This window comes from Bos javanicus, chromosome 15 (assembly GCF_032452875.1).
Source record: "Bos javanicus breed banteng chromosome 15, ARS-OSU_banteng_1.0, whole genome shotgun sequence".
In the NCBI taxonomy this organism is placed as follows: domain Eukaryota; kingdom Metazoa; phylum Chordata; class Mammalia; order Artiodactyla; family Bovidae; genus Bos; species Bos javanicus.
In genome coordinates, this window is record NC_083882.1 from 28,490,090 (window position 1) to 28,508,924 (window position 18,835).

The 18,835-nt window shown below is 47.5% G+C and overlaps 1 protein-coding gene and 1 long non-coding RNA gene across 2 annotated transcripts in view; one reads left to right on the plus strand and one right to left on the minus strand.

The window, feature by feature from the left end:
- DSCAML1 (DS cell adhesion molecule like 1) overlaps positions 1–18,835 on the minus strand; it is a 365,157-nt gene that overhangs the window by 317,395 nt on the left and 28,927 nt on the right. The window lies entirely within an intron of this gene.
- Positions 8,890–17,718, plus strand: LOC133261795 (uncharacterized). The gene is made up of 3 exons (XR_009741135.1): positions 8,890–8,962; positions 9,364–9,481; positions 13,406–17,718. It is a non-coding gene; the product is annotated as an uncharacterized LOC133261795 (long non-coding RNA).

The window sequence follows — 18,835 nt, forward strand, 5'->3', positions numbered from 1 at the left end:
TGGGACCTTGAACAAATGCGCAGAACCATGTCCTTTATGAAAATACCCAAATCAACCCCCCAGGTTGGCCAGACATCGTTCAGCAAGATCATCCAGCTCCAGTGCCTGCCCCCCGAGGGTTTACATGCTGTAAAATGGCAGGAGGCTCACATGGGTGGGATGATGGGAGAAGGGGGGCCCTTCACCCCACATCAGCTGGGACTCTTCCCTTCCGGGGTAGAATCTGACCTGTCCTCCCTGGCCCTTCGGTTACAGCCTTCCCTTACTGAGACCTCATGCCTTTTTTGGGCACCTTCCGAGGTTTCTGTTTGGGGGAGGCCAGCAGCTGGGGGCGGGGGCTGGGGCTACCCATGCATGCGTGTTTGTGTGTGTTTGTGTGTGCGCAGGCGTGTTGTTGGCACGGACGTGACTCTGCATTATCCAGGCCCGTAATGAGTCCTCATTGCAATGGGTTTGATGGAATAATTATATTCTGGAAAAACTGCAGGAAACTGCGTTCCACTTCTTAAAGGGCAGGATCATCAAACATTTGTGCTACATTATTTGCAGTCACACCTTCTGCTGCATCTGCTCCCTTAAAAAAAAAATCTCCAACTCCAATCTGATCTGAATATATAAATCTGAATTATCACAGCAAAGGCGATATGCTCACACCTTTTTTCTTTTTTTTTTTTATCTGTTGCCATGGTGATTAGATAAAATTCACGCCAAGTCTCCAGGGAAGGATGGAATTATTTCAGACAGTTTCTCACCCCTCTCAAGTTACTTCTCTCTGTAACATGCCTGGGCACCATCTCTGGGCTTGGGCAGAAGAGCAGCAAGTAGAGAAGGCACCACTTCTCTGGGAAGCCCTGGACAAGCAGCAGAAAGCACTCCTCTTTCAGAGATTCTCTTGGTGCCAAACTCTGCCCTTAGCCACAGAGCCAGAAACAGGTCCTCAATTCACAGCTTTCCTGACCATCCCTGAAGCCACCTGGGGAGAAAAATGGAGACCCAGACAGGGAAAAGATAGCATCCATGTTCAAGGTCAAGGCAAAAGGAATTGCAGAAATTGACCCAGGGCTGTGACTCTGTCCTTCCCAAGTAGAGCTGAACAGGGAAAGGTTTTCCTGGGAAAGCAGAGTCTCAACTCCCAGCACTGGGTCTGCGTCTGGATCCAATTTCCATCATGGCTTTCCCAGACTAAGATTCTCACAGGGGCTAATTGTCAATGGATGTAGTTTATTAAAAGGTTTTTGCAAAGGGCATTATTGACCTAATTGTTATTTAACACCACCAGTTCACGAACCTCTTCTGTGTGTGTGTGTGTGTGTGTGTGTGTGTGCGCGCGCGTGTGTGACTTAAAGGATCCAGCATGTATTACAGAAGGCAGAGTCTCCCTTTCTAGCATAAGCTTTCTCATTTTGATCAAAAGTCTGAGTTCTGGGGTAGAGGAGATAGGCACTCTGATTCCTGGAGACCTCTTTCACTGAATCCTCAGGGGCCTGAACTGACACCCATAAAAGCTAAGAGAAGTTCATCATCAAAACCACAGCTGAACAAGAAGGGGAAAGCTTCATCAGTCCAAACCTACAGGGCGGGACAATAATTTGTGTTCCTCTACTCCAGTGGCTCACATTAGGGTCTCATTAGCAGTCCCATCGATAAAGAGGAAGGCATTGGGACACATATAATTTTGAGTGTTATCTCACAGCAGCATTTTACCTGATGAAGTGTTAGGAGAGTGAACCCTGGTTGTGTAGTGGGGAGCGGGTAGGTGCCAGCTCTTTCAGGGGGCTTCATCCCAACCCCTCGGGGCCAGGACACATCGAAGAAGTACACCACAGGCAGGTCACTAGAACAAAGATTTCTTTGAGTATTAGGCAGAGAATGTGTCTTTTGGGGCTGCTCACCAGGACCAGGACTTTCCAGCAGAGCGGCCTGGGGAGATGGCGGGGTCTGGCCGCCCACAGGTTGGGGTTTGCTAGAGGCTCTGTGTGAGCCTGCTGTTTCTCTCTGGGCCTCAGATTTCTACTCTGACAACAGGGGAGACGATGCCTATTTCTGTCCCTATTGGGAAATGCTGCAAGTTCTGAAGTCAGGAATGGTATTGTCATGTGGGGCCAGTGGAGAAGCAAGGACACCGGGAGGACCGGGCAGGCCCCCCTCCCAGCCTCTTCACCCTGGGCGAGCTCAGAGCCTGATACATGAGCCAGCGAGAGCCAGTCCCTCAGCCTGTCCTGTCACTCAGCCCACAGCTGTCCCAGGAGCGCTGTGACCCCAGGACGGTGGCAGGAGGGGTGGGGACACAAGGAGTGACGGCATGGGTGGGGAGTCCAGTGGGGCCTGGTTGCAAATACTGCAGAGAGCACTCAATAGCTCTTCACCCCATGCAGCCACTCCCAGCCTCTGTTTCCTCAACTGTGAAATGGGAATACATTTAAAACCTATCTCCCTCTCAGATTTGAATGGTATGAAATCTACAAAGCACTCAACAGAGGGTCTGGACCAAAGCAAAGTCTCAACACATGGTAGCTGAGATGATGATGAGGGTGCTGGAGGAGGAGGAGGAGGAGGAGGAGGAGGAAGAGGAGGAGGATGGCAGCATCACTGCAGCAAAAGGCAGAGCACACACAGTGTAGAGGAGCCCTGTGCTCTGGCTCCCACTTTGCCACTCACCGCCACTCTGTTGGGGGCATGTCACTTCATCCCAGATCCTTATTCTTTATCCACAAAATGAGAGTCTACTCTGTTGTGAACTTGTGCAATAAGTGTTGTTATTCTTGATTTTCAAACGAGACAAGGAGGCTTCGCGAAGATGAGCACCGGAAGTTGCCCAAGGTCACATATTAGTTAGTGGCTGAGTTGGGACTCAAACCCAAGTGTAAGAGTCTCTCCCTGGCTTTCAGTGCAGCACTTACAACGTAAGATGGGGAGCGCACACTTTTGTTGATTGTCAAGTGTGATATGTGGCTAAGTTACCATGGTTGTGGGCATCGCTTGGAATTGGCAGCTGGGACCTGTGACTTAGTGGGGCTTAGATGCAGCTGTGGCTCATCTGCATGCTGCCAGAAGAGATGGAAGCCAGGGAGACGGCCTCAGAGAGCCTGGTTCTAAGTCCCAACTATCACTGATTATGGGACTCTGCCAGGTCCCCTCCCAGTGCCAAGCCTCTGTGATTGTAGGATTCAATCATTGGAGGCCAAGTGAATAGGCACTGTTTGCAAAGGAGAGGCTGGGGCCTTGCCTAAGGACAACAAAGAGAGATGAGAGAAGCAAAGGGTCACCACAGACACATGTGCACAGCTAAAAAAGATCCTGGAGTCCTTTCCCTTTAAGAGAAGCAAAGATCCCTGACTTTTGGATGAGGGCTGTGCATGCCTGGAAGGGGGAGGGGGCCAAAGCCCCCTAGTCTAGAGATTCAAAGGCACCCCGGGCCCTGTGAGATGCAGAAAGTCTTAATTGGAGCTGTGCGTGCATCCAGCACCGATCACTCCATGATGTGCCTTTCTGAGGCAGCACAGAAGGCAGCCCTTCATTAAATCTGACACCAGGGAATTAATGCAGCTCGCTGCCATCACTCTGCCTCCATCACCCTTTCCCCTCAGCAGCCGCTGCTCCTTGATCTTCCCCACCTTCATGTCGAAAGTTCCCCTTGAGAAGGGAAGCTTCCCCTGACTGTCACCTGAGCTATGACTATATTGAGGGCCAGGACCCAGATCCAGAGGGTGCAGTGGAGACGGGTGGGTGGGTGGGTGGATGGATCAACACACACACACCTTCCTAGAAGGTAGCTGAAGGAAGGACCGTGGGCCAGGATGGTTCCTTTCCACCACTGGCAGAAGAAACAAGGATTTGAAAGCTGCCAGTGACAGCTTGCTGGCTCACCTCCTTTTAGCTATTCTTGAAAACATTGACTTTATAATTAAAGTCCCTTTGGGAGGAGTCGTGTAGAGACAGAGGAGGAAGAAAAAGAGAAGGGGCCGGCGGGGAAGCTACCAGGGCTGCTCTGCACTGTCATGGCACTTTCTTGCCCACTGAAAATCACAGCTTCCAAACTAACCCCCCACCTCCACCTACAGGCACCTTCCTACCTACCCACTATGTTCCCCCAAGTGACTTCACAGGTAGCTAACCTGTGTGCAGAGCTCCTTCAGCTCAAGATGAGTCAGGGCGGGTCCCAGGCAGGTAGAGCCTCACCACTAGCCATGAGAACCAGTCACTTCCCTTATAGGCAACCTTATTCTTTCCCCCCAATATGCCAGGTCGATATTATCTTTGTTCTACTCACAATGAAAAGTGAAAACAGTTGGGAAGCACTGCCCTAGGGCTCCAAACTCTGTGATCTGTCCGTCCAAGGAAACAAAGCCTCAAAAGCCTTCAGTAACTTCTATTGTAAGTCACTAGACAGGACTTGAGTTTAATTCCTCTTTCTCTGTGCAGTCCCAAAAGATTTGTCCAGGGCTGGTAAGGAAAACTATAACACAAATAAGACCAGGGAGAGGGAGCATGGATTATGTGAATGCTAATTTAATGACAGAAGAGAGATTTAAGGAAGAACTGCCCTAAAGGAAGGAGGCAGATTCCCCAGGGAAGTATTAGTAGCTGACTGGGGCTCTTGGCTAAGGCAGGTATTATTCAGTCACTAAGTCACATGTGTCTCTTTGTGACCTCCTAGACTGTAGCACACCAGGCTCCTCTGTCCTCCACCATCTCCCAGAATTTGCTCAGATTCATGTGCATTGAGCCAGTGAGGCTATCTAACCATCTCATCCTCTGCTGTCCCCTTCTCCTTTTGCCTTCAATCTTTCCAGCATCAGGTAGGTATAGCCAAGGAAATAACACCAGTAAAGTAATAACTCCCATTAGCATTTAATATGGGTTGATCAAAACGTCCATTTGGATTTTTCCATTCAATATTACACAAAAACATGAATGAACTTTTTGGCCAACCCAACAGACAAGGAAGTTCCAAGAGGTAAATAAGCACCCCAAGTGAAACCCATCTGAGACCCAGGCCCAGTCTCCCGCTTCCTCCAGCGTATCCTCTCTCCCCTACATCAGAGCTTCTTGCCTTTGGAAGAGTCCCACTCGCTCAGGAATGCCAACTAGACAAAGTCTCCTCTTGACTATAATCAAACTGTAGAGTCAAGTCAGAAATGCAAAATGAGCCATTTTAAACAGTTCTTGATTTTGTTTTTTTAACATTCTTGAGGAATTCTGACATTCCCTTTTCATTAAGTCACAAAATCAGATTGTAAATTTTTCCCTGCCCAAGGTAGGGTAGGAAGACTCTGAGTGTTGGGCTGAAACCATGGTAACAAAGGAGCATCTGGTCACGGACTGACAGCCTGTTGGCCACCCATCATTAAGATAAGACATCACACCTGTATGCTTCTCACCAAAGCCACAGCCACCAATATGTCTGGAGTCTCTGTTACACCCACTACCACCTGGGGAAAGGCCCTTTGTCCTGGGAGCAGGAGTGCCCTGCTCTTCGGTAAAGCATCAGAGGAGGGAAGGGGAAGCAAATCAGCTCTCCTGGGTTTTCTCACTTTTAAAGGTGTTAATACAGGCTTCTCTGGTGGCTCAGTGGTAAAGAATCCACCTGAAATGCAGGAGACATGGATTCAATTCCTGGGTCAGGAAGATCCCCTGGAGAAGGAAATGCCAACCCACTTCAATATTCTTGCCTGGAGAATTCTATGGACAGAGGAACCCGATGCAAAGAGTTCCTCTGGGGTCGCAAAGAGTTGGACATGAATTAGCGACTAAAACAATAAAAAGGTACTAATATACATCAATATCAACATACTCCCTGTATTAAAGATCCTAGTGACCCTCTGAATCCTCCCTGTTAGAAGGTTAACTTAGAAAGTTAAAAGGGAAAAATGACGCTGAGCTCCTCTCAGAGATGGGCCTGGAGGTTCAGAGCTGGGGACAGGAGGAAGGCCGCTTAACAATGGGCCTGGAGGTTCAGAGCTGGGGACAGGAGGAAGGCCGCTTAACAATGGGCCTGGAGGTTCAGAGCTGGGGACAGGAGGAAGGCCGCTTAACATGGCAGTTCCCGATGAACCCTTAGGGACTGCAGCACATTTCTGCAGTCCATGTCACCCAAAAGCTCACAGAAAGGTCTACAAGATACATGTGGACTTATGTGAGGGTGGGACTTTTGTGAAAATTAGGAAGGAAGTTGAGGCCACATCTGGTCAGCAGCAGGACAGAGTAGCCCTGAAACAAAGGGCAAAGAAAGGAGATTCAGAATAGTTGGGAAGCAGGAGTCAGTGATGCTATGAGACCATAAACCTTCCCAGAATTTATAGACATCTTGGGAAGGATACGGGACATTCCCAAGGATGTGGAATTAAAATTAGAGACAACTTTCAGAGCTTTTAGGAGGAGGGACCATCGGAATGATATCTGGGTTATGGAGTAATATTATTATTCCAATGTTAGAAATGAGGAAGTTGAGAAATTCAGGTTAAAGGGCCCAGGGCTATTGAGGGCCAGGAGGCTCAGAATCAGCCAACATCATGAGTGGATAATAAAAAAGCAGATCCCAGGCTGTACTAGTGGAGACAGCATGTTCCAACCAAGGAGGGGGCGAGGGTGCCATTGAACCCTCTGTTTCTACCATCTGTGGTGCAGGGCACTCACTCTGCGTCTGGGTTTTGAGAAAGACATTGAAAAACTGGAGTTTGACCAGAGGTGGTACCCGGGATGCGATGAGATCAGATCAAATATACAAGGGCCTGCTGCAGAAATAGGCTGCATGAGCCAGGGGGATGGGACATTGGGGAACGGGGGATGGACTGGAGAGGATGGCAGCTGTCCTGTTACAGAGGGTACTACAGAGAGAGAAGGAAACTATGAAATTCTGTGGAAGTTTGGGGGTGGGCAAGGGACTGGGTGAGGACCTAAGGGATGAATTTCATGAAAGAAGATTTTAGCCCAACCTAAGAAGGAACTTCCTAAATTAGCAAGAGCATCAGCTACTTTGCAAGGTACCTAAACTTAAATATGGCTTTTCAAAACCACTTCACATTTAATCTTCTCAAAATGTACTTGCAGAGTGCAGAAAACTATAAAAGAGAAAACAGAAATCACTCCTAATCTCACCACCCAGAAAGAACCATAGCAATCACTAACAGCTTTGAAGTAGGTCAAGATATCCGTCTAAAATATAAGTATGAATGTGTGTGTGTGTATTTTTTAACCAATTGGGATCCTGCCATACATATATAATGTGTTTGCAACTTAAGATCATATTATGATCTTTTTTCATGTAATTGAAAATGTATTAGAATATTTCAATTCTATTATTGTATGATTATTTAATCATTCTCCTATCACTGGATATGTAGGATTTTTTTTTTTCCACTTTTGTAAATAACACAGCAGTTAACAGAAATCTTCATGGCCATCTTTGGTTACTTTTCAAGGATAGAGCCCAAAGGATATGGACATTTACGGCTTCAGCTACCTACTGCCAAATTGCTTCCCAGAAAGGCTGTCCCGGTGTCTCCTCCTATCAGCAGAGCCTGCCCAACTCTTCCCTTGCTTGCCAACATCACCTCAAGGTTTTTCCTAAAAAGAGCACTCCTCCGTATTCAGATGAGAATTGAGACTTCACTTTTCAGGAACACGTCTGTTATCTGCCTGCTTATGATAAACAAGGTACAGACGCTGTCCTGCGCACACACCCTGATACACACACACGCTAGACCGTCTCGCAACCCTTCCAGACCTTGGGGAATCTCATCCCAGAGCCACCTTGTTGAGGATGACATCTGCCCTCATCCTGCAGTGGGATGCTTCTTGAGGACTGGGCCCCAGCTCCTTCAAGGCTACCAAGGGCATCTATATAATGAGCAGAGGCTGGGCTCCGGGGCTTCCAAGGCCCCTTCCAGCCCTGACATGTCAGTTCTACCATCCGCATGTGCCACCTGGGAACCTGGGTACGTAAGAGGGTCGGGGAAGCAGAGGAAAGGCAGGACAGGGGAAATCATTGTTTTCAGGCAAACTGGAATAGAACTAAGTGTTCTAGAAGGCAGCATCTGGTGATCCCTGCCTGCTCTCTCCCCAGCACACCCTGTGTTCTCCAGGCCTCAGGAGCACCGGGAGATCACTTTTCTTTCTCGGGTTTCCCTGTTGACATGACCTGGGCTCCCAGCCTTCTCTGTAATTTGAGCTGGAATTGGAAGTAAACTTCTCAAAATGGGTAATTATCTGAGCACTTCCCTCCTCCACCTGCAACTCACTTGTCCCTACCCAGCTGGCCTCTGACATTGATCAACTGCCCCTCAGGACAGAAGGACAGAGGGAAGACTGCCAGGATGCTCCTTGGTTCCCAGCTTCAGAGAGCAAGGGGGTCTCACAGCCCTATGAATACTCCCGGCATTCTTAACTTTTAGTGGCCTCATGCTGGGTCTCCAGACTCTCATTAAATCGGGAAACGGATTACAGTGGGATCCCGAGGCAGACACATCTCTCCTCCTCTTATATTTACACCGTTTCATTGTTGTTATTTAATAGCTGCTGAGCACCAAGCCTGGCCAAGGTGGCCCAGGCAGAGGTGGCAGGAACTAGGTCGCAGAGGGCATAGCTGAGGTGCGGGCTGTGTACTCGCCCCTCCCCAATCCCACCAACTCAGGCCCGCCCAGGATCAGCCCCCAAACCTCACTTTCACCACCAACCTCTGCTCTCTGCTCCCAATCCCCCAGACCTAGACTATCACAGAGGCACCCAGCCTGTATGTAACCTCATCCCTCTCCTGGCATTTTGCCTATGATGTTGAAATGGGTACTTCTCTAATGAAATATATCATGCCTATAGAAAAAGGAAAAAAATAATATGAAAATATCCAAGCTTACTTTGACTATATTTTCTTGTGTTTCTGTTTTAGAAGAAACATTTTAAGAACGAAGACATTCTGAAAGCAGTTATGTTTCTCTCCGTGAGCCCATTGCCTCCTTCGTCAGAGGTAAGTGCTGCCCTAAATATGGTGTTTATCATTCTCCTGAGTGTTTTGGTACTTTTGCTACATATGCATGTAGCCAGAAACAACACAGGATACTGTTCTGCATGTTTTCAAACTTTATGCAAATGGTACCATAATGTACGCATCCTTCTGCACTGTGCTTTTTCCATTCAGCATGTTTCAATGACATGTCCAGGTTGATTTGTAAAGCTCTGGTTCATGCGTTTCCCTGCAGTATAGTATTTCATTGTTGGAATATAACAGATTTAATTTATCCATATTGCTTTCCGATGTTTTGCTATCACAAACACGGCTGCCGTGACAATTCCTGTCTTGCACCTGTGTAAGAATTTCTTTAAGGAATATGTGTTGGAGCTCATTTCTTAACATGCCTGTCTCCCCAGGAGGACACAGACCTGTCACGGTTTGATGGAAGGCACGTGGAGCTCAGTAGAATTTGTTAAATTGAACAGACCTGGAAGGGGTCTATGGGATCATCCGTTTTAGCTCCTTCACTTATAGGTGAGGAAACTGACATCCAGGAAGGGGGCATAAAATCATTTTGTGAGACAGCTGGAACTGAAACCGTAGGCCCCTCCCCATCTTTCCAACCTGATCCTTACCAGACTCTGGGGGAGCTGGTGACCATTACACACATGATCCGAAAGAAAGAGGGAAGAGTCAGAGAGCAGAATGGCCCTCAAAGGGGTCACACCTGGACACCTGGCCTCCAGATGTGGTCCTCACACCTGGACATGCTCCTTCCAGATGAGGTTGCCTCGGATCTGCACACCCAGGCCCCAGACTGGAGCTTGCCTTTTGTGCTTTCCCTCCCGACTCCTAACCCAGTCCAGGGGAACAGCCTGGAACAGAAAAACAGGAGACCTGGATCTCATGGTTAAAAAGTGAAGAGTGGGCTCTGGGGCCAGGTGGCTTGGGGTGGAGTTTCCACTCCACTTCTTACCAGTTGTGCGGCCTTAGGTGAGTCGCTGCTGTTCAGTTGCCTAGTCGTGTCCGACTCATTGCGACCCCAAGGACTGCAGCATGCCAGGCTTCTATGTCCCTCACCATCTCCCAGAGTTTGCCCAAGTTCATGTCCATTGTATCAGTGATGCCATCTTATCCTCTGTCACCCTCTTCTCCTGTTTCCCTCAATCTTTCCCAGCATTAAGGTCTTTTCCAATGAGTTGGCTGCTTGGAGCAGGTAGCCAAAGTATTGGAGCTTCAGCTTCAGCATTAGTCCTTCCCATGAATATTCAGGGTTGATTTCCTTTAGGATGGACTGGTTTGATCTCCTTGCAGTCCAACGGACTCTCAAGAGTCTTCTCCAGCACCACAGTTTGAAAGCATCCATCCTTTAGGGCTCTGCCTTCTTTATGGTCTAGCTCTCACAACCACACACAACTATACATAAAGCCTACACGGACCTTTGTCGGCAAAGTGATCTTTGCTTTTTAGCACGCTGTCTAGCTTTGTCGTAGCTTTCCTGTCATTCTACCTCCTGTTACTTCAACTCCACATGCCTCATCTCCTTCACCTTTAAAATGATCATTCTACCTACTGTAACATGATGTTGGGAGGACTAAACAAGTTAGTTTACACAAACGGAATAATTTGAATTGGATAGGCACAACTGGAATAGTGCCTAGCACACAGCAGATGCGATATGGATATTTTTTAATTGAAGTATAGTTGTTTTTTAATATTGTAATAGTTTCAGGTGTACAATAAAGTGATTCAGTTATATACATTTTTCAGATTATTTTCCATTGTAGGTTATTACAAGATCTTGAATATTGTTCCCTATGATTTCCAGTAAATCCTTGTGGCCTATCTATTTGATATTTGGTAGTTTGTGTCTATTAATCCCGTACTACTAATTTATCCTCCCTTCAGTACCTTAAGTTTGTCTTCTATGTCTGTGAGTATATTTATGTTTTGTATACAAGTTCATTTGTATTATTTTTTAGATTCCACATATAAATGATGTCATATAATACTTGCCTTCCTCTGTCTGACTTCATTTAGTAGGATAATCTCTAGTCCATCCATGTTGTTGCAAATAGCATTATTTCATTCTCTTTTATGGCTGAGTAACATTCCTGTGTGTGTGTGTGTGTCTGTGTGTCTGTGTGTGTGTCTGTGTGTGTCTGTCTGTGTCTGCGTGTGTCTGTGTGTGTGTGCAATACATACACAATCATCTCTTGATGGGCATTTAGGTTTCTCCCTGTCTTGACTATTGTGATGGTGGTGCTATGACCATTGAGGTACATGTATCTTTTCAAATTAGAACTCTAATTCTTCTCGGGATATATGCCCAGGAGTGGATTGTTGGATCACAGGATCACTCTATTTTTAGTTTTTTAAGGACCCTCCATCCTGCTCTCATAGTGGCGGGGCAGATGCTGTGTGTTTTACAATCCCCACAACTCCATTCGAGGAGTCAGGGCAGCGTCAATGCACTCCACACAGCATGGCCATCCTTGCCATCTGACTCTGCTACTTGGCCAGAGAAAGGTGTCTCTCTGAGCCTCAGTTTCTTCATTTGAAAGTGGGGGTGATACCATCTCTCACAAGAATAAAATGAGATAACACAAAAGGATCTTGATGAGGTACACTCCCCAAACAGACCTGGAGTAGTGGTCCTGTGGTTTTATTTATCCAGTTGTATCACTGCTGGTGAAGCTAAGTATCTTCCCCTTCTTCCCGGGCCACAGACCATGAGGAAGCAGAAAAGATATTCTGTCTTTAAAACATGAGGTCACTGCTGTGACAGTGCCTGGCACAGTGTCTGGCCTGCAGGCCAGTGGCTGAATAAATGCTGGCCCGAAGTGCTCCCTACTCTGTCCCAAAGGTTTTCTTCTCCCAAGGACAGGAGAAATCAGAGAGGCCACGGAGAAAGGTTCCTGAAAGCCTCGGAGCCTCTGTTTACTCATCTGTAAGTCGGGGTATCTGTTTTACACAGAACTGTGCTGAGTCAAAGTGGAACATACACAAAGTGTGCTGTAAACTCTAAAAGCACAATATAAATTTATTCACACATATTATAAAGAGAATGTCGAGCTTGCCTCAGATCCCCATCCTGCTTAAACTCTGGGTGTGACATCACGGGGCCTTTCCTCCCACAGGCCTCGCTGGCAAGCTCCCTCGTCCACCTTGCCAGTGCCCTGGGTTATGGGACAGCTGCCTGGGGAGCGGCAGGAAAAAGAGGGAGAGTGTGGGGTGAGGGACAGCCATCAGCCTGAAGGAGGCCCAATGATCGTTCCTAGGAAATTCAAGGGCTGACCTCGGTTCCAGGAGACGGAGCAAGGATGACCGCCATGTCTCTAGGAACATCCTTAATCATAGAAGACTAACTCCCAAAAGTCCTTCCAGAATATTCCCTATCAAAATCTTCAGTGGCTCCCCACTGCCCTTCAATTATACACAACTTAGTGCAGCATCAACCACACCCTACCCTTACGTGGACCCTAAGCTCTGGCCAAACTAGGCTTCTCCCCCCGAGAGAGTGCAGCCTTGTTCTTGGTGCTCCTGGATTTTACATCTGCTCCCCCAAACTATGGTCTCCTAAACAGGGGTTTGCAACCCAGCTGCTCACCCAGAGGGTTTCATGAATACAGGTGCCAGGGGCTTCCCCCAAGGATCCTGACTTAATTGTTAGGGGTTGGGCTGGCCATTGGTGTTTGTTTGTTTTTTTTTAAATCTCCCCAGGCGACTCTAAAGTTGAGAGCTGACAGGTCTAGAACAGTCTCCCCCGCAGGAGCTCCGCCTGCCAAAACATCCATCCTCCACGACCCACGGGAACTGCCGCCCTGCACGGCGCCTGTGCTAATCACAGAAGGCAGGGCGCCCGCCTCTGAGCCCCCAGAGGCCGTGCATCTGCGCATCACACTCTGTTTCGTGGTGGGCTCACCTGTCCCCAGTTCATCCCACCTGTTAGACAGCAAGCCCTCTGCAGATAAGCAGATCATGCCCCACATCATCCTGGCTTCCATTCACCCTTCCTGGACCAAACAGACCTCATTAAATCACGATCCATCCAAAATTGTCCATGAAATTCAGAACACGTGGGCCACCCCCAGCCCAACCCAGAAGACTATGAGCTGAATGAGGAGTTGAGGAGGGACTAAGGATTTGTTCTCTTTGTTCAAGAGAAAAGGCCCAGGCCTAAACACTCACCCAGACACACTTCTGACCTTTATGCTCCCGTGGTGCTGCGCTTTCCTATAGACAGTGGGCCAAGATGTCTGCCCTGGCCCCTGCTCTGGGGTGCTTCTGGTCTATATAGGTGAATCTCTCACCCCTTTACATAGGCAAGGAAAAGTGAGTATGAGTGTGTGAGCACGTGTGTGTGCACAGTCCACATGTACAAGCTACACCACGCATATTATTTGTATACACACACAAATATTTATTTTAATTAATATGAGTTTCTTTGGTGTGCAGGAAGAGGAATTTCTTCACATCCCCTGAGATCCTCAAGCAAAGACCCTCAGGAATCACTGTCTATATAACATGGCATCTTGCGCACAGGAAGTGCTCAAAAAACATTTGCTAGATTAAATAATGAACTGAAAATTCAACCACCTGACTGTTGCTGATGCCAACACAGCCACCTAGAGAGATGCAGGGAATGAAGTCAGTGTAGGACCTGACACCGCCAGGAGCAGTCCAAAGGAGTCTGTGCCTCTTTCTGCGCATAGACCTGACGGGGACAACTAGTCCCTCGAACTTCTCACAACTGCATCCCTCAGCCGGTGTCAGGACAGAAGGCTCTGGAATATTCCAGATAGAAGCCCTTTCCTTTTCTGTGTCCCATTCTGAAAGGCAGCGAAGAGGGACGCCTGCCACATGCTCTCAGAAGGGATTCCTTTGCTTCACAAAGTCCGAGGGCCCAATGGAACACCGCACGGAGGACAGAGGTTATCCGACGCCTGGCTGCACACTGCCACTCGCCATCACAGGCTTCTGTCTCTCACTCTCATCTGTTTCCCGGCTGACTGTCCAGATTCTTGGGGATCCCAGGTCCCTAAAGATAAGCCCTGGCCTTGAAATGGAAGAGGGGAATCTCCATGTATGAGAGGAAAACATTCCCAATTTACAGGAAGCCTCTGAGTACCCCCTGCCCCGTGTACTGGAAGGCAAGGGTTGTTCCTACTTCTGACTGGCTTTGCATTTCATTACAAAAGGCAGGCTCGGCAGCCCCAAAAGACACATGCCTAGACTCCTGAGGATTCTGCGCACAGCAAGATGCCAGGTAGACTACAAAATGAAAGTGAAAGTCATGTAGTCATGACCGACTCTTTGCAACCTCATGGACTGTACAGTCCATGGAATTCTCCAGGCCAGAATACTGGAGTGGGTAGCATTTCCCTTCTCCAGGGGATCTTCTCAACCCAGGTCTCCTGCATTGAAGGCAGATTCTTTACCAGCTGAGCCACAAGGGAAGCCCAGACTACAAAAGCCAAGGTTAAATGTTAGGGAGCAGGCGTCAGCCATGCGGGGGTAACACGAAGGACTTACCCTGCCTCTGCCCCCATATGAGAGTTGTCTCCTGACCTTTCTAATCTTGTGCCCTTCACCCTGAAGGCCAAGTGACCTCCAGGGCAATGAGAGCCAAGACCATCCTTCTGCATACTTATTCCTGGCTGTTCAACCTTGTCTGCTCACCCTGGGCTGCTCATCCCTGGATGCTCGCTTTTGTATACACACGAGACGATGCTCACACCCAGATGCTCACTCCTGGAATCTCATTCCTCACAGAGATCTTCCGGGTCTCAAGAAGATGACTAATCCTGGTACAGTTAATCACGTGCCTGCTCAGAACCAGGAAAAATGGAAAACTTACAGATAGAGAAAGGATCTATATATAGGAAGTAGGTCTATATAGAAAAATATAAACTATACATGGAAAATATGTTTTCCCTATATAGAAAAAGTACACAATTTCTGTTGCTCTCATGTGAGGACATTGAAGCTCAGAGAGGTTAAAGGATTTAACTAAGGTCACATGGCAAGCAAGGAGCAAGACGGTATCTGAGCCCAAGTACCTCGAAGGCCAGAGCCCACACCCTTTCAGCTTTGCTCCACAGCATCACTGCACCACAAAGGGACTGCCAAGGTCTGGCAGAGGTCAGGCATCCCAGGAGCACCACATCTTTCCCATCATTTAAATCTATTTCAGGGACTTCCCTGGTGGTCCAGTGGTTAAGACTCTGTACTTCCACTGCAGGAGGGCACAGGTTCAATCCTGGGTTGGGGAACTGAGATCCCACATGGTATGCAGTGTGACCAAAAAAAAAAAACAAAAAACCCATTTCATTTACAACCTAATCTAAAGGTCAGTCACCTTCCTGGTTAAACATTCTCCCTCAACAGTCATTGTCTGAGCACCTACTATGTGCTTGTGCAGTGAGGCTTGTGGGGTGATGAATGCCAGCTCCCCTCCCACCGCCGGCCTCTGCTCCGGCCCATCCCATGTGGCTCCAGCTCTGGCGGCGAAGTCTCATTGATACGCAACAGAGTTCAAAATCACAGGCTTGGCAGGAAGTGCCATCTATACATAGCTCTACCATTCTGTAAGCACCGTTGGCTTCTTCTGAATAAATGCTACCCTACATTAAATGCCAGAATTCGGCGAGCCATACTGCATGTTTGCAATGAGATTGAGAACTAAAGGCAAGATTGATTCTGATGTGAGCACCAGCAAAGCAAATGGGTTTTTGAAAACCCTATAATTTCCCTGCAACCCTTGACTTCACTAAACACACATTTTTAGACTCCAGCACAGTTAGGTAGGCATTAAACAAAAATGAGGTAGTCTAATGATGATTTATGTGTAGGATAACCTTCTATAAAGAATTCTGCTCTGATTTCAGGGTAACTTACAGAGGTGCCAACTTAAGCAAACAATGCCGCTTGTTCTGTGTCCAGTGCCACGGCGTGATCCCAGGGCAGAGCATTCATCTGCAATTGTCTTACATCTCCTGAAATTCACCCAGTGGGTGCTCAGGAAATGCAGCACCTGCCATGAACTAAATGGAAAAGCAAAATACGACACATGCACACGCCGCCAGAGGCACCTGTGAACACAGACATTTCTGCTTGACTGAGGAGCTGCGGCTGATGGTTCTGGAACCAACCAACTGGCATGCAAACGCAGAGCAGCCCGCCTGCAGGGAGACAGGAAGGGGTGCTGGGGAGCTGCGGGCATGCGCTCCAGGTGGGGGCCTCAAGAGCTCCTGGGATGAGAGCATCAAACCAGAGATCTGGCACACCCATCCCTGGCTGTGTAACCTTGGGAGGGGCCCCTCCGCTCTCCCCAAGCCTGATTTCTTAAGTGAGGCTAAGAACGTGTCTCCCACAAATGGGTTGGAAGGATTCCGTAAGATGCTGCCTGTGAACTGGCTTTATAAACCCGAGAGCAGGTTTATAAGTGAAAGATGACACAGACGTCAGGGTCAGTGCAAGGTGGCCCAGGTCACCTCTAAGAGCTGAAACTGAACCATCTGGGCTCAGATCCTGCCCTACTACGTGCCCTCTATGGCCTTGGGCAGGGGACTGGCTTCTCTGCCTCCGGCTGCTCATCTGCAAAATGGAGCTAATCATGCCACCGACTACATAGGACACTTATGAAGATGAAATGAATGACTTACGAAGATGAAATGAATGACTCATGAAAAGCACTTATCACACAAGATCTCCATCACTGATCACTCATTTTCTTACTGCTATTATCACTATGATTATCATTTCACCTTAGGCCATCTGACTTAAGAGAGAATTCCTTGGCTGCTTCAAAGTGGTTCCCTGTAATCTCTAACCTTCAAAGGGTCTGTTAAGGCAGGGTCCCCCAACCTCTGAGATCTAATGCCTGATGATCTAAGGTGGAGCTGACATAATAATAATAGGAATAAAGTGCACAATAAATGCAGTACGCTTGAATCATACCAAAACCATGCCCCCTATACCGCCAGCCTGTGGAAAAACTGTCTTCTGTAAAAACGGTCCCTGTTGCCAAAAAGGTTGGGGACGGCAGTAGGCACTGAAGGTGGATTTTTCTCTCTGCCCTCAGAAGAGGAAGATGAGGGAGTCTGAATCAGATGTTCCCTTCCCCATAAAAGCAAACAATAAGCAACAACAAAATTAAGGATCAGTTGCCTTTTCCCCTCTACAACTGCTTTGATGAGAGAAAGAGTAACTGTCGTGAGTCCCTGGGTCAGCCTTCAGGGTGAGGTCATTAAAGTATGTTACTCAAATGGAGCTTGGGCTTTGGGGACAAAAGCTCTGGGTCCAAGCATAGACTCTGCCACTGAGAAGCTGTGTACCCTGGAGCAAACTGCTTGGCCTCTCTGAATCTCATGTCTTTGTACTTAAGAATGGGGGTAGCACGCCTCCCTCGAAGGGTTAAGAGGAAAATTAAATGAGGCAACTTTCTGCGTGCCACAGGGCCCTGCAGAAAACTATATCTTAATACATGTTTATCTCCTCCTTCTGACTTTTCTTCTAATTATACAAGTCCCAGAACCTCACTGCATCTCTTTCCTCATCTGTAAAAAGGAGAAAGGAATGGGGGTTCCTTTGAGGAGTCAATGAGATGGTATAAAAGCACCTCATAAACTGCTTAGTGTTATTACTGAGCCAGGGTTTGAGACTGAGTGGATAAGACCCAGGTAGTTTGTGGAGCTGATCTTTGCTGTGCTGATACCAAACCACACACCTTCCTTCTTTCTTCAACATCATTCTGATCCGGCACCATGCAAGGCATAAGCGAATACAGAGATTAATAAAACAACAGCCGTTTTATTTCTCTCATTCTGCCCAGATATCATGATGGCCTATTTGAGTTAAAAGCACTGCAGTGGTCATCCACCTGGCCCCAGCTATTTACAGCTTTCTCAAGATCATGCTTAGGGGAAACCATTCTCCAGTGATCCCAGTATCACAGATCCTTTGGGAGGCTGCATCCTTGGCTGACCTGTGTCTTGTCTCCAGCCCGGTACCCAGAGAAGGTAGCATGGCCCATGGTTGGATCACATCATGAAGCTGGGTAGGCAATTTCCCTTCTGAACTTAGTCCACTCTTTTTCCATCTGAGAATCCAAGTCTTGTCAGAGGCCTAATGTTCATCTAAAGGATTCCATATACAGGTTTCATGGTCCCCACTTCGTAGGTGAAATAACTGAAGCTTTGTAAGTAAGTTGCTCCAGGTCACAGATTAGAACTAGCAGACTCCACAGCCTGACTTCTTTCTGCCACATTCCCCTAGCTCTCCCTCTTCGGTAAATTGTCTGCTCGTATCTGTCACCCTATTTTTTATTGTGTGTTGTCTTTTTCTTGTTGATTTTTAAAAATCAACAGCAGTTTTTTAAAAATATATATTCTGTATATTAATTTTTTATGAGACAAGACAGTAAGGAGTTCAGAAGCACAAATAATGGAGTCTGGATGCAAAAATTTAAATTGTGGCTCTACTGCTGACTAACTTGGCAATTCAATTAGCCTCCTTGTGCCTTAGTGTGTTCATCTATAAAATGGAGAATGCTTATTTACTCAGCTTCAGATTTCTGTGAAGGTTAAATGAGCTAAGCATATAAAATGTTTAGAACAGAGCCTGGAAACTTAGTAGGTGCTCCATAAACATTAGTCATTATTATCAGGTTGCCATTTTTTTCTAGAGCTAGATAGAACCTTTATGTGTTAGATGTCCTTCCCAGACTTCTCTCTCACCGCTTCTATTTACCCTCCAGCCACATCCTCAGGTAACCCCATCCTCTCCTTGTCTTTCCCCACACTGTGACCTCACCCAACATGCTATTTCTGCTCCAAGGCCTCCCTCTCCTTCAAGAGCCTTTCTGAGCAGACATCATCAGAAAGA